Source organism: Lepisosteus platostomus, chromosome 5 (assembly GCF_059453375.1).
Source record: "Lepisosteus platostomus isolate fLepPlt1 chromosome 5, fLepPlt1.hap1, whole genome shotgun sequence".
NCBI classification, from domain to species: domain Eukaryota; kingdom Metazoa; phylum Chordata; class Actinopteri; order Semionotiformes; family Lepisosteidae; genus Lepisosteus; species Lepisosteus platostomus.
The window spans coordinates 55,078,478-55,093,281 of NC_142615.1; the positions used below are offsets into that span (position 1 = coordinate 55,078,478).

The 14,804-nt window shown below is 40.2% G+C and overlaps 3 non-coding genes and 2 pseudogenes across 3 annotated transcripts; 1 reads left to right on the plus strand and 4 right to left on the minus strand.

The window, feature by feature from the left end:
• Positions 1-423: 423 nt before the first annotated feature.
• Positions 424-542, minus strand: LOC148669580 (5S ribosomal RNA; annotated as a pseudogene).
• Positions 543-1,079: 537 nt separating this feature from the next.
• LOC148669581 (5S ribosomal RNA) lies at positions 1,080-1,198 on the minus strand (annotated as a pseudogene).
• A 537-nt stretch (positions 1,199-1,735) lies between these two features.
• Positions 1,736-1,854, minus strand: LOC148669582 (5S ribosomal RNA). Its single transcript, XR_015937721.1, has one exon. It is a non-coding gene; the product is annotated as a 5S ribosomal RNA (ribosomal RNA).
• Positions 1,855-2,391: 537 nt separating this feature from the next.
• Positions 2,392-2,510, minus strand: LOC148669583 (5S ribosomal RNA). The gene has a single exon (XR_015937722.1). It is a non-coding gene; the product is annotated as a 5S ribosomal RNA (ribosomal RNA).
• A 10,406-nt stretch (positions 2,511-12,916) lies between these two features.
• Positions 12,917-12,988, plus strand: trnaa-ugc (transfer RNA alanine (anticodon UGC)). Its single transcript has one exon. It is a non-coding gene; the product is annotated as a tRNA-Ala (tRNA).
• Positions 12,989-14,804: the final 1,816 nt, after the last annotated feature.

A 14,804-nucleotide genomic window follows, 5' to 3' on the forward strand; every position in this document is an offset into this window, starting at 1 on the left:
CTGCCTTCGTCCCCGCTCTATTTCACTTCAGCCTTTCACTCTTGCTTCCTTCCAATGAGGACGGAGCTGCGGGAGAAAGGGCGCTATAGAGGATCGCTGTGGAGAGCTGCTGCTGTGCTTTGACATCTGAGCTCTGTGGAAAACGATCTCAATACAATTCTGAAAAACGCGACTCTCCGAACGCGAACCGAACAAATCTCCACAGCCGAAGCGCTGTGTCTCTTTTCAGCTGGCGATAAACCTTTCCTCGATCCTTTGCGGACTTGTTAAACTGTTCATGATCAGAATAAAAAACGCTCACGCTAATACAGAAGCACCCGTGTCTCGCCAAAGCTGACAAATAAACAGACGGACAAGCCGCACTGCACGTGTGAACAGGGGGATGAGCGAGCGAGCGGGGATAGGGCGCCTCCTGCGCTTAAAAGCTTACAGCACCTGGTATTCCCAGGCGGTCTCCCATCCAATTACTAACCAGGCCCATCCCTGTTTAGCTTCCGAAATCAGACGAGATCAGGCGTGCTCAAGGGGGTGTGGCCGCAAGCGAGAGCAAGGCTCGCTGGCACCCTTCTTATTGAGAGGACAGCTCCGTCACCTCTTTTACGACGCTGCTTTTTTTCCCTTGCGTTTTTCTCTTCTTCCCACGTTCTCTCTCTTCACTGCCTTCGTCCCCGCTCTATTTCACTTCAGCCTTTCACTCTTGCTTCCTTCCAATGAGGACGGAGCTGCGGGAGAAAGGGCGCTATAGAGGATCGCTGTGGAGAGCTGCTGCTGTGCTTTGACATCTGAGCTCTGTGGAAAACGATCTCAATACAATTCTGAAAAACGCGACTCTCCGAACGCGAACCGAACAAATCTCCACAGCCGAAGCGCTGTGTCTCTTTTCAGCTGGCGATAAACCTTTCCTCGATCCTTTGCGGACTTGTTAAACTGTTCATGATCAGAATAAAAAACGCTCACGCTAATACAGAAGCACCCGTGTCTCGCCAAAGCTGACAAATAAACAGACGGACAAGCCGCACTGCACGTGTGAACAGGGGGATGAGCGAGCGAGCGGGGATAGGGCGCCTCCTGCGCTTAAAAGCTTACAGCACCTGGTATTCCCAGGCGGTCTCCCATCCAATTACTAACCAGGCCCATCCCTGTTTAGCTTCCGAAATCAAACGAGATCAGGCGTGCTCAAGGGGGTGTGGCCGTAAGCAAGAGCAAGGCTCGCTGGCACCCTTCTTATTGAGAGGACAGCTCCGTCACCTCTTTTACGACGCTGCTTTTTTTCCCTTGCGTTTTTCTCTTCTTCCCACGTTCTCTCTCTTCACTGCCTTCGTCCCCGCTCTATTTCACTTCAGCCTTTCACTCTTGCTTCCTTCCAATGAGGACGGAGCTGCGGGAGAAAGGGCGCTATAGAGGATCGCTGTGGAGAGCTGCTGCTGTGCTTTGACATCTGAGCTCTGTGGAAAACGATCTCAATACAATTCTGAAAAACGCGACTCTCCGAACGCCAACCGAACAAATCTCCACAGCCGAAGCGCTGTGTCTCTTTTCAGCTGGCGATAAACCTTTCCTCGATCCTTTGCGGACTTGTTAAACTGTTCATGATCAGAATAAAAAACGCTCACGCTAATACACAAGCACCCGTGTCTCGCCAAAGCTGACAAATAAACAGACGGACAAGCCGCACTGCACGTGTGAACAGGGGAATGAGCGAGCGAGCGGGGATAGGGCGCCTCCTGCGCTTAAAAGCTTACAGCACCTGGTATTCCCAGGCGGTCTCCCATCCAAGTACTAACCAGGCCCATCCCTGTTTAGCTTCCGAGATCAGACGAGATCAGGCGTGCTCAAGGGGGTGTGGCCGTAAGCAATAGCAAGGCTCGCTGGCACCCTTCTTATTGAGAGGACAGCTCCATCACCTCTTTTACGACGCTGCTTTTTTTCCCTTGCGTTTTTCTCTTCTTCCCACGTTCTCTCTCTTCACTGCCTTCGTCCCCGCTCTATTTCACTTCAGCCTTTCACTCTTGCTTCCTTCCAATGAGGACGGGGCTGCGGGAGAAAGGGCGCTATAGAGGATCGCTGTGGAGAGCTGCTGCTGTGCTTTGACATCTGAGCTCTGTGGAAAACGATCTCAATACAATTCTGAAAAACGCGACTCTCCGAACGCCAGCCGAACAAGTCTCCACAGCCGAAGCGCTGTGTCTCTTTTCAGCTGGCGATAAACCTTTCCTCGATCCTTTGCGGACTTGTTAAACTGTTCCTGATCAGAATAAAAAACGCTCACGCTAATACACAAGCACCGGTGTCTCGCCAAAGCTGACAAATAAACAGACGGACAAGCTGCACTGCACGTGTGAACAGGGGAATGAGCGAGCGAGCGGGGATAGGGCGCCTCCTGCGCTTAAAAGCTTACAGCACCTGGTATTCCCAGGCGGTCTCCCATCCAAGTACTAACCAGGCCCATCCCTGTTTAGCTTCCGAGATCAGACGAGATCAGGCGTGCTCAAGGGGGTGTGGCCGTAAGCAAGAGCAAGGCTCGCTGGCACCCTTCTTATTGAGAGGACAGCTCCGTCACCTCTTTTACGACGCTGCTTTTTTTCCCTTGCGTTTTTCTCTTCTTCCCACGTTCTCTCTCTTCACTGCCTTCGTCCCCGCTCTATTTCACTTCAGCCTTTCACTCTTGCTTCCTTCCAATGAGGACGGAGCTTCGGGTGAAAGGGCGCTATAGAGGATCGCTGTGGAGAGCTGCTGCTGTGCTTTGACATCTGAGCTCTGTGGAAAACGATCTCAATACAATTCTGAAAAACGCGACTCCCCGAACGCCAGCCGAACAAGTCTTGAAGTGGAAATCTAATAAGTAAATTGATTCTTAAAATGTAGAGAGCTTTGCAAAGAAATATATTGGGGCTTTTAGATAATATATTTCAAGGATGTAATTGCTGTGCTACAGTACGTGCAGAATTTTAGAAAACAGTGCGTCAACAACGTACACTGTTTAGGTTACGTTAGAAGACAATGTACCAAAACAATATATGCTGTCTGGGTCGTTAGAATTAGCTGAAAGTAACTGATAAGCTTTGAATAACATATCTAGTGCTTCTTCTTTCGCTTTTTGATGTAATCTGTTTTCTCTTAGGGAAAGTGGAAGTTTTAGAATGGAGAAAGCGCTGAGCTTTTTTACAGCGCAACGTCTTATGAAAACCCTGTACTGCTTGTAACAAATTGAGTCTCTGGTTGCTCCCAATATTGAAATAAAGACCTTACTCAGGTGAGAACTCTCTCTTGTGGCTTCCTTGATAGTTATATTTCCATGACACCGGTTTTAATGTCTGTAGATTGTATCTTATTTTTATTTTTTGTTTTGTTTCATGTTCATATTATGTGTTTTCACCCAGTTGACTCCAGTTAATAACAGTTCACCCAGTTAATAGCCACTTTTTATGCGCGAAAAACGGGTGATCTTTCTATCTCGTGATCAGCTTAGTATCTTTCTGTAAGTTTTTTTCTTCTTAATTAAACGTTTAAAATACATGAATTTCATAAAGACAACACACGTTTCGAACAGAAAAAAATCATATTCTGTTCTCTTCCTGGTATGTATAACAGATCAGCAGGTCTTATTTTCCCAATTGCTTTTTTCCACTGTATTTATCATAATGGCTAGCCAATGTCCTCTCTTAGCTAGGTAATGTTACTTGTGGATGTGCTTCTGCGTTGCGTAGAAGCACATGTATCCATAGAAAGTGTATTATACTACTATTTGAGCTACAGTACATAAAAATAATTATATCGTTATTAATTTCTTTAGGTACGTGATTCCATATTATATTCCCTATTAATCAAATTCTAAAAGTATGCTTTTGTTTACTCCGATAACGAGCACATTCACAGAAAATGTGAATATCTTATGACTTTTCACAAAGTATATAAAGTTAAGATGGTCAGAAGGAGCATGTAAAAACGTTTCCGAAACGTGGTAAAATCTTACTACATGTAAGACTTTGATGCTTAAAATGTTTAGGAAGAAAGTGGAATACTGGTGTGTATTTTTTCTTTAAACTACCAATACCAGCCATATACAGTTTACACTATATGTTTATGTTCCTAAATTAATATAGTTTATGGTGGTGTATCGTGGTTGTAGAGGTTTGATGGGTTTACTGAGACAATTATTAATTGTAGCAGTAATCACGAGGTTGTTCTTTGTGGCTTTTAGAAAATCAATCGTCAGAACAACTAACAACGCACACACACGGGTTCAATACACGAGATACATTTATTAACATAAATTGTGCACCAAACATATACTAGTCTGCCTGGATATGAGCGGCAGACCTTACTGTGAGGGTTATCAATATACAAGGTATATAATCTCGAAGAGATGCAAACACAAAGATACACAGCAGAGAATATATGTCAATATATATCGTTCGGTTACCAAATCGCTAATCAGTGTTATTACCCACTGTTACTCTAAACTCGGAAGTAAATACATTACTCATGAATTAAATTGATAACAACTTTTTTTGAGGTACAACTGAATTCTCGAGACAGAATGTAGAACATGGGGTTTACTTATCCACTGTGTATGGATTTGGAATCTCCCGGCACGAACACCAAACCAGCTGACAAGCTCTGTTGCAGCCTCTGTTCCAGCAGTTGTCCAATGGGCGTTGTCCCGGCGTCCTCTGGCTACCAGTCTGAATCCATCAAGAAGACAGGAATTCTAATATTGCCGTCTTGTGTACAAAATATTTGTTCAGCTCTAACGTCTGTGTGCGTTGACAAGGCATCTCAAAAGGAGGTATTAAATAAGAAAATGATCCTTTCTGTTACCATTCCTGTGGTTGGAGCGTTGTTTCACCCTTTTACGTTCTACAATATTTACAGACAAGGTTTTATCACTGGAGTTGTACAGAACAAGTGTGCATCAGTCCATGAAAATCATCAGTACTGCTGTTTTTCTATGCATAGTTTAATCAAGAGCACTTAAAAGATGCAAAAGATGGATTGTGGTCTGTGAGCACCTGCACATCTTCGGAAGTTCTCTATGTCGGGGGTGTAGCTTAGTGGTAGAGTGCTTGTCTTACATGTATGAGGTCCCAGGTTCAATCCCTAGCATCTTCAAGTGCTTTATGTTACTGTGCTCACATCGCAGTCTTCTGTCAAGTGAGAACTCTTTGCTCGTGTTCATAGAGAGCCAGGTTTACACAATTAAACTCGAAGTGCTACAGTGTTCTCTGCAGTTTTAGATGTACCTCCAAAGCATTTAGTTCTGTTAACTACCAAAGAATGTGAACTAATTTAAAGTCACATTCAGGAAATCCAGAGAACGTCTTCACACTTGTCGTGGCTGTTGCAGAAAAACCTCACCCGGGATTTCCTGAGAGATCATTCACCGAGCGAGTCCTCCCTCTGGATTCCGCACTGAGCTGAAAGCTGCGCGAATTCCTCACTGCGTGTCCTGTACTGTGTAGCACAGTGAGAAGAATGCCTTGAGTTCTTTTCCGTATGTGAAGGAAAATGCAAAAGAGCATGAAAAGTATTGATGGAATAAAATATCCATGGTACAACTCGAGAAAGAACTGACGGACAAAACAATGCCATTTGATGATTACAAGAGAAACACAACCGTCCGAATATGGGCTTGGATCCTGAACGCTTGTGTTAAAAGACAAAGCAAAGGATATAACCTGTAAATGTCTTCATGTCTTACAGTTTATGAAATAACACAATTTCTTACTTTCTTGATAATTTCTTACTATTGATAGATGCTTTTTTTAATTTTAACAGAATCACAATTACAGAAATTTGGGGTTAAACTGTTATTCACATATTCTAACGAAGAGAAACGTTAGTGTCTTCCGGTGTGTGAGCCCATTTCTCAAATAAGAAAAAAATAAGTTATATAAATTGAATTATTCTATTTTGTAGGCTTGCATAGTCTTATTCATATTTCAGTTAAACCTTTTCTTCTGTAGTAATTTCATTTGATATTGTATTAGTCCTGATTTACAATTTTTGGACATGGTTCATCTTAAATCATTTGTATTTAGTTTCAGTTTTGGAAAATCGTGCCCAGAAGCTACTAAAACTGGTAATGTTTGCATAATGTGTAATGCAATAGTAGCATTTTGGGTGGGAAAACAAAAGGTATTTCTTGGTATTAATCCTAACACTTCATAAGCGGTGTTCGAGGATTTCTCGCTTCAGATAAAGCTGTCACTACATCATAGATTTTTACTCAATCAATATCAGCAGTGTTATCGCTACCGAACGCTAAATATAGATCCTGGCAATACTAAGGAAGCAATCAATTTATACATTTTGATCATTGATATTGAGGAATAATATTATACAAATTGTGGTTTTCTGTTAATTGCCAATTTTATTGTAATTACATCTTCGTTTACAGATGTCTTGCATGTATCACAAGGTATAATAGTCGCCGTGTGTCCTCAGCTAAAATGTTTTAAAAAGTACAACAAAAGTACAATATGCTTAACAACATTTATGGTTATATCTATATTAAAATGAAGGTAAATATACCAAGATATTAAAAAAACAATTGTACAGTCCTAATCTCATAATGCTTGTGAAGTTTTCCAATAAATCTGAACTGTAATTTTGAAATATTATTGCTGAGAATGGAAAGAGAATACAAAGATCAAAATCAACGAGTGAAAATACGAAAGTAGTTCATTAAACTGAGTTTCTTCCCTGAAATGATTTGATTTGCTTGCAAAGTACTGAGCAGCTTTGAAAGGATCGCGGGAATCAAATATACAGATGGGTTCAGAGTGTGCTTTCCAACTTTTGTTTAACATTTGTCTTTGATAGGGCAGAGTCGTCTTCACAATCTGGGTTACATAAACAGGAGTGACATCAGTACAAAACAGCTTTCCTTCTTGGGGAACAACAGTTGTGTTCCATATTTCTAACTATTTTGGTTTCTGTGGTTATAGCTGTGACCTTGTGGCGCAAATGTAGCATGCCTGACTCCACATCAGAAGGCTGTGTGTTCAAATTATGTTTTTAGTTTTGAAATGCTGAAATGCTTTTAGTTTTTCAGGTTCTGCTCGTCCTGAACACGGAATTCACACCATGTAGTTGAGTTCTATCTGTACACCACATAGATAATCTAAACAAAATAGAGCCCTACTGGACATACAGTTAGGATCTCCCACAGTGAATACCCTTGAACACAAGAGAGAAGGCACAGTTCACATCTGCGAAACATCACATCTGTCTTTAGAGACAGCTACATCAGAGAATGGAATCCCGGAAGTTTCAAATAACTTCTTTTAATACAGGTTCAAGCAAACCTGAAAGTTAGGGAGTTTCTGGACACTTTTGTTTTATTAAAAAGTGTCTGAAGCCTGAAAATGTAATTTGAAAAAAAAACGCTATTGGACATTAGCAGGTACTTTTTGTAACGATTTGCTATTTCATGCTGGAAAACAGAGGAAACAGACCCAATGTTTGCTTTCAGGTGCGGTTCATTACATAATAGACATCTATTACTGAGGAGCTTGAATAAAATTTACACAAGCAAGGTAGAAGTCGAACCTACAATCTTATGATCTAAAATCAGATGTGTTATTTATTAAACTGCTGGTATTTCACATAACCTGAATTCCCCCATAGTGTGCTCAGCGTCGCTACTAGTAATATAACGCCCTGTCTAAAATTTCAAAGTGAGAAACATGTGTTTTCTGATTTTTTATGAGTTTTAAAATATAATCTCTTTAAATCAGACAAAGGGTTTATGTTTCGCACTGAAATTCCAATTGATTGAGAATTCAAAGAAAGACTGTTTTCTTCCACAACACCGTATATTTATCACATCCACCAGACTCTTCAACTTCTCCAGACCTTGCTGGGTGAGCATTTGCTCCTATAAATCAGGTCACGTATCATGTTAAATCACTTCTTCTCAACACAACATTTCCCGGTCCACGTTTTCTCTATGAAAAAAAGACATTTTTCCCTTGCACGATTTCTCATTTTTTATCAAAGCGGACAGAAATAAAAAAGAAGAAGAAATAGTGTTGCAAAAGAACTCTGTTGCCCTTGGGAGATGTCAAACGCATTGGACATGAAAAATGCCAGATAAAAGCCAATTCTCTTAGTTTCTCGTTGTCGGGGCTGCTACTGTATGTAAAAGAGGCCATTTGCTCTGAGAGCAGGTTCAGCGCTTTCTGAATGCAGATGTCTCAGAGCGATGTGTCCAAGTGGCTGTAAAAGGGGTTGGATGTCATGTCACCGTAGCTTAGTTGTGTCACGACCACCAGGCAGTCAAGACCAAAGCGTAAGCGAGCTAATCAGACCCAGCAGCGGGTGATTATTAACAAACGCCGCCGCACGAGTTAAACCACCTGCGCACACTCATTGCGGTGCGCACTGCTATTTAAACCATCTTCACCTGCTTCCCACTGCTCGGTATTGAGTCTACTCCTTGAGAGCTCTACCTGGCGGTTTTCCCCGTACCTCGTTTATTCTGGATTTTGGATTCCCCTTCTGCCTTTTCGACTTTGCACCTCGCCTCTCGACTCGGACTGTCTGCTACCGGTGAACTTCCTGGATTACGACTTGCCTTTCGCCTTTTGACTACGACCTTGCCTCTCGTTCTGGTTTGTTCGCCTGCCTCATCTATCACCCGTGCCTGCGTCTGCACAGGATCCGTGTATCTTCTCACCAGGGATTCCTAACAAGTTGGTTAAAGTCCCTCTTTATTAAACAAAAGAACTGCGGTTTGAATCCCAGCTGTGTATTTCTTCCTATCTTGTAGTACAGAACGTACCATTTTGGGCACTCACAAAGGGCTTGACTTCGTTAAATGCATGTGTTCATTTCCTTTCTGGAAAACTTGTTTTTGATTAAATTCACACAGCTTGCGAAACATGAAATTCAGTTCTTGGTGATCAGTGCAGAAGAAATATTACCGGCCGGCAAAAAGAACGGTAAGAGATTTTTTTTTTGGGGGGATTCGAGAAAATTCTCCACCAGTCAGTGTCTGTGGCCCGATCGGTTAGTGCATTTGGTTGTTATCCAAAAGGTTGGTGGTTCAAGTCCAACCAGGGATGGGTTTCTTTTGTGATGTAAACATTGTTTTCGCATAGGTCGATTGGATTTTTGAGCTAAACCATAGCTATTTTAATATTTGTAGAAAATGCGACTGTTCAACACGTGTCAAAAATGTCCAATAATGCCCAACATCGCAACTCCCCAGAAAACCATATTCACCCAAGAAAAATGATCGTTGAATCGTCATTTATACTCCCGTCACATCCTCTGCTGAAATATTTTAAAAATACAATGCAGATTTGTTTGAGAACTTGACAAGCATTGTTTTGTTAGCACTGTGCAGTTGGATTTTAATATTTTGACATTTACCTTAATTTTAAACTGTAAACACTGTACAATCTATTGTAATTGTGTTGTAATATTAAAATGTTAGCTGAGGATGCAAAGGGGTGAAAGGGAAAGGCCAGAGGGTACAGTAACAACAAGGTTAGGATTGGTGGAGGTGTTGATGGTTTTTCTCTGTAGAGGATGATTGAGTTTTTTATCCTTCTCTGAAGTGAGAAACTGGAAGAGTTGGGAGTTGAGAGATCTGATGAGGTTAGTTATAAAAGGAAGTTGATGTGGAGCTGTTAGCTGTAAGAATTCCTTAATGTCTTTGATGTTGTCATCAAAGAAACTGCAGTCAGCAAAGCTAAAAAGAAATGTATCTTTGCATACTGCCCTGTCTTTCTAACACCTGAAGAAGGCTCCACGGCCAACACGTTGTTTCCTTTCTTCTCTTTTCAGCATGGAATAACCTTTTACTTGTTCCTTTGCAGCCTACGCATGCTGACGCAGCTACTCACCTGATATTTAACATTCCTATAATCACAAATATGAATGTCCACTGTGGGTATTTTTTCCATGGTTATTTATTCTGTCATTGAAGCATATTTTGTCATACCGAAGTGTCATAATCACTGAAATTTTTTTTTTTATTTAGAAAGTAAGAAAATGATAAATCACTATGAATTGCATTTAGCCTGTACTGATCTAGATTTTCTATATACTTTAACATGCCATGTTCACAATGTCACAACTGAAATGCAACAGTGAAGTGTTGTAATGTACATAGTGTCGGAACATTGAGATGTTTTGGTAATGAGGAAGGAGGGACATGCCATGTTCACAGGGTCATATTTAAAAAAAAATGGCACAGTAAAATTTCCTAAAGTTCAGAATTTTGATAGTCTGTTCCATTGTCTCTCACACCTCAATGTCAGACTTTTTAGATATTTTTATAACCAGGGGGTAGGTTTATAGCAAGAAGCAGAAAGTGCCATCACCTGTTGCTCATCCTCAGTTAACCATATATTCTCATATGCCATGTTCTAAATGTCCCATTTATATTAGAATTTCTTGTAAAATGCAAGATTTTAAGACTTTTTATGATCAGAAGGTAAGGTCGTGGTAAATATGCAGAAAGTGCCTGTGAACTTATGTTTTGCCTTTGTCTTATTTACTTATTGTGTTTGTGTTATTGTGAGTTTTGAAAATTGGTTTACAATTTTCTGAAATGTGTTTCACACAAAAATTCTATTTGGATATTCACTACTTACATATTCCCCTTTGCTGAGGATAAATACAGTAATCCATCCCGATTAGTACTTTTAAAAATTACTGTAAAGAGCCATCTACAGGTGAAAGGCGGCATAACATCACAGCAGCAGCATTTAAGGCAGAAGAAGCTGGCGAATAAGAAGCCAGATTCAGCTTCGTTAATGCAATACCATTGGGTGAGGTGGAAAAATATTTCTTGCTCTGAATCCTAACATTTGTATAGGAGGTGTTCTAGTACTTCTTGCCTCAGATAAAACTACCAATACACTTATTTCTACTCCATCAATAGCAGCAGTGTTATCGGTACTGAGTCCTAAATGTACTGTATATCTAGATATATCTATATCTATGCTCCTGCTCGCTTGACACTCAGTCTCTATGCCTGGGCTCGTTGAATCTCTGTCCAAGTCTTTTGGATCTTAATGACTATATGACCAAAAAATAATTTCAGGTTTACAAATTTGACACCTACTCAATTCAGAGTGCACATGTTTCTTGTTACAGAGGGGAAAAAATGCACATGAAATTTCTCATGCTCACCTATAAGGCTCTGCATGGCTTGGCACCTCAGTACCTGTCTGAACTATTATCGCCCTACTCCCCACCTCGCAACCTTCTCTCTTCTAATTCTGCTCTCCTAACTGTTCCCCAAGCCCATCTACATTCTGTGGGTGACAGGGCCTTCTCCTGTTATGCCCCAAGCCCTGGAACTCTCTCCCCAAGGATATCACAGAGTCACCTTCTCTAAACTACTTCAAATCCAGACTCAAAACCCTCTTCTTTAGAAAAGCCTTTACTGAACTGGTTCCATTCTTCACCCCTCTGCTTTTCTTAGTACCACCATCCACGGTCTCCTCTATATATTGTAATTGTGTTTTATCTTGTGTATTTTTATTTATTGTTGTTGTCATTCTGTAAAGAGCTTTGAGAAGCCACCTTTTAAGGCTCTATCCGCATGTACCCCATGTATTAAGAAAACCCCCATATTAAAAAAAAATCATAAAAAAGAAAGAACACTTTCACAACCCAAGCTGTTTTTAAAAAGCTGTTGAGTTAAGAATAGGAATTTTCATGCAGAATGAAAACAGGAAATAAAGGGTTTCAGAAATAAAACGAAGCTTTATTCCCGTGCTGACAGTCTGGGTAATTGGAAACTGCTGATCTGCTTCCTATGGTCATATATGGGTTTTTCGCATGAAACTCTATTGAGCAGTATTTCTGCGTTGTGAACGTATGTATGTATACAGCGGTCCCCCAGTGTTCCAGATGGTGCGTAATTGCGCATCAATCAAAACCCCGACTGTCAGAAAAGGATAATTAGCTCACTGATATGTTTATGGAGGGGTTGTGAAAATTTTCAAAGTCGTGGTCTTTAAAATGCATTTGGTTTGAAGGCGTTCTGTGTTATATGATATGTGATATGGCACAAGAATATTCGTGTGTGGAATAAAAAGACAAACTGAAGGCTGTGAGAACATTCACAATGTACTTTATACACAAAACAATTGTATATACAAAGCAATTGTTTCATAAAAACGCTACAGGCATGCCAAAATCGTTTTCGAACTTCAAGCTAACTTTACCCCGGTCAAAGTGATGAAGACACAGACATTTAATGAAAACGAATTTGATTCACTTAAGGCTCTGCTCTTTTGTTGTGATGTCATTTTAATTAATGTTAGCTGTGATTAGGTGTCGTTTTTGTCTCTTTTAACTTAAGAGTTAAAGAGTTTAAGAGTCTGCTCCTTTCTTCCTGGTATAGAAACAACATGTTCCATGTTTACAACCACCACTATAAATTATTTGTTCAGCTCTAACACCTGTCTGCGTTGACAAGGCATCTCAAAATGACATATTAAATTAGAACACGATCCTTCTGGTTACCATTCCTGTGGTTGGAGCGTTGTTTCACCCTTTTTCGTTCTTCAACAATATTTACAGACAGGGCTTTATCACTGGAGTTGTACAGAAGAAGTGTGCATCGGTCCATGAAAATCATCAGTACTGCTGTTGTTCTATGCATAGTTTAACCGAGAGCACTTAAAAGATGCAAAAAGCTTTCAAAGAAAACAGAATTAAAAGACAGCAGAGTAAGGAGGTAAAAAAGCACTTCCCCGTCGAGGAATTAACCACTGTCGCCCGTGTGACTGGATATAAAAATAACTGATTCGTTTTTGCCCAGTCTCTGGAAGCTTCAATGCGATTATTTTTCCTTCCTTATTTCTTCATTCCCATGAATTTACTCTGTAGTAGAGGAAACACGAAAGTGGGAAATTGCAGGCATTCTCCCTGAGCACACACCAGTGGGGATGTAGCTCAGTGGTAGAGCGCATGCTTTGCATGTATGAGGTCCCGGGTTCAATCCCTGGCATCTCCATGTGCTTTACATTATTGTGCTCACATCGCAATCTTCTGTTGAGTGAGAACTCTTTGTCGGTGTTCATAGAGAGCCAGGTTTACACAATTAAGTTCAGTCACACACAAAGTGCTACAGTGTTGCTCTGCTGTTTTAAATGTACCTCCAAAGCATTTAGTTCTGTTAACTACCAAATGATTTGAACTAATTTAACGTCATATTCAGGAAATCCAGAGAACGTCTCCACACTTGTCGTGGCTGTTGAAGAAATCACCTGTTAAATCTCACCCGGGATTTCTTGAGAAATCATTCAGCGAGTGAGTCCTCCCTCTGGACTCCGCACTAAACTGAAAGCTGCGCGAATTCCTCACTGCGTGTCCTGTACTGTTACAGGTGCTGTCGTGTAGATGTGGAGCACAGCCATAAGGACACTTTGAACTTTTTCCATATGTGAAGGAAAAGGCAAAAGAGCATGAATAGTATTAATCGTTTAAAATATCCATGGTACAACTTGAGAAAGTACTGAAGGACTAAACAACAACTTTTGATGATTACAAGAGATTCAAGAAACACAACCATCCACACACGGGGTTGGATCCTGAACGCTTAAGTTAAGACAAAGCGAAGGATACGAACTGTAAACTCTCTTCACGTCTTACCGTTTGTGAAATAAAACAATTTCTTACTTTCTTAATAATTTCTTACTGCTGATAGACGATTTATTGCATTTTAACAAAATCACAATTACAAACATTTTGGGTTAAACTGTTATTCACACACTCTAACGAAGATAAACGTTAGTGTCTTCCGGTGTGTGAGCCCATTTCTAATAAGAATAAAAAATAAGTTATATAAATTGAATTGTTCTACTTTTTATACTTACATAGTCTTATTAATATTTCAGTTAAATATTTTCTTCTGTAGTAATACAAGTCTCGATTTACCATTTTTGGACATTGTGCATCTTAAATAATTTTATTAGTTTCGGTTTTGGAAAATCGCGCCTAGAAGCTACCAAAACTGGTAATGTTCACAAGATGTGTAATGCAATAGCAGCCTTCTGGGTGGAAAACAAAAAGTATTTCTTGGTATGAATCCTAGCTCATTTATAGGCGGCATTCTAGGACTTCTCGCTTCAGAAATCCTGTCAACGCATCGTACGTTTCTACTCCACTCGTACGTTTCTACTCCATCAATATCAGCAGTGTTATCACTACCAAACGCTAAGAATAGATCCTGGCAATCCTTCGTGAGATCTTCGTTGGAAAATTGTTTATTTTTTTTAAAACAAATATTTTCAATACCATCCAAAAAGTCAAAAGTTTCAATTGCATGCAACTGATGAGATCTCTTTTCGATGAAAGTTATAAGTACATCCAAAACACGTTTCTTGTGGATCCAGAAGAGGATCATTATGAGGCTCAAAACATGCCTGTCTCTTCTTTTTTTGAGGACGAATTGATTATTGAGGTGTAATCATTGGTTCAAAACCCAAATCATCTGGTATCGCTGTTGTTTCTTTGATAGTTTCTTCAAATCCTTCAATTGATCTTCCATATCGAGGGATAATATCATACAAGTTGTGGTTTTCTTTTAATCACCAATTTTATTAAAATGTCACCTTCTTTTACAGATGTCTTGCATGTTTCACAAGATATAACAGTCCTTGCATCTTCAGGTAAAATGTTTTAAAAAGTACAACAAAAGTACAATATACTGAACAGCATTTATGCTTACATGTATATTAAAATGAAGGTACATATACCAAGATATTAAAATACAATTGTACAGATTTGTGAAGTTTTCCACCAAATCTGCAGTGTAATTTTGAAGTATT